The sequence below is a fragment of the Coregonus lavaretus genome, assembly GCF_964263955.1.
Source record: "Coregonus lavaretus genome assembly, contig: HAP1_SCAFFOLD_326, whole genome shotgun sequence".
Taxonomy (NCBI): Eukaryota; Metazoa; Chordata; class Actinopteri; order Salmoniformes; family Salmonidae; genus Coregonus; species Coregonus lavaretus.
In genome coordinates this window covers 8,845-10,000 of record NW_028164829.1, presented here as the reverse complement: position 1 = coordinate 10,000, position 1,156 = coordinate 8,845, and positions in this window count along the sequence as shown.

Below are 1,156 nucleotides of genomic sequence, written 5' to 3'. Positions count from 1 at the left end.
CTTTTGTTGTACATTTGTTGATTGCTAGGCATGCAAATAAGATTATGTATTGATACATTTGAAACCGGACTAGATTGTGAACGACTCTTGGCGGAATGCATTGCTTGACTGCCGGGTGATTAGTAGCCTGACGACTCATCCGCTGCTCTGTCGTTCACTACATACTTCTCACTGCGGAGAAGTAACGTCCGTGGGCGTGGCGTAGCGTTTGGGCCGGAGCAAGTAGTCTGGGTGGGTAGCCAGGCAACGTAGTTCTCGAGTTTGAGTTTGTTGAGCAGAGGCTGTGTATGTTTTGGTTCTACAAAACTGTGTCAATCAAAACATTCAATAATCAATTAAATGCATTCATTCTTGCACCATGCGATAAATTATCAGTTCTAAACATGGAGGTTTCTTCACATGATCTATTTTCCTGCGCGCATATGACAGACAGTTGGCGGTCGGAGCACGTCTCTGGAGCACTGAGGTAGAAACTCGAGCCGCTGAGCCAGAGGAGCGTGTGTTAAAGGTGCTGCATGGTCAGTCCAATATCTGCATTGGCCGTGCAGCATTTACGGTGATACGGCCTCTGCAGAAGTCAGGGCATTCATACTTCTTGCGCTTCACACAGCAGCGCCGAGCTGTTGAGCAGAGCTGGTGTGAAGGAAGTTGTCAAGGAAGTGAGTTTGTGTTTATACAGGACTTCCCACCCACCATCAACCAATCATGTCAATGCAGAGCTATATGGCGCCCTCCACATTGTCATAAAATCGATGCGGTAAGGAGCTCAATTTGGCCTCTGAGTGCCTCTGGAGGCTCCGCAATTGCGTCACACCCTCCATACAGAGTCTCCAACCACATTTTCGGATCAAGCATAAATTGGCTTGTAATCCTGCTGTAGGACTCATTGCAGCCAGCACTAGCAGGTCAAAGGACTGACTAAAATGAAGGAGTCATTCAGAAAAACGAATCATGACTCTCGAGTCAGTAAAAAGAGTAGTTCAAAAAGAACGAATCGTTCGCGAACTACATATCACTAATCCCTATATAGTGCACTACTTTTAACCTATGGGCCCTGGTCAAAAGTAGGGCACTAAATATGGAATATGGTACCATTTGGGATCACTACTTGGGTCCTGGGCAAAACTATTCTATTTATATGATTTTATTGAACCTT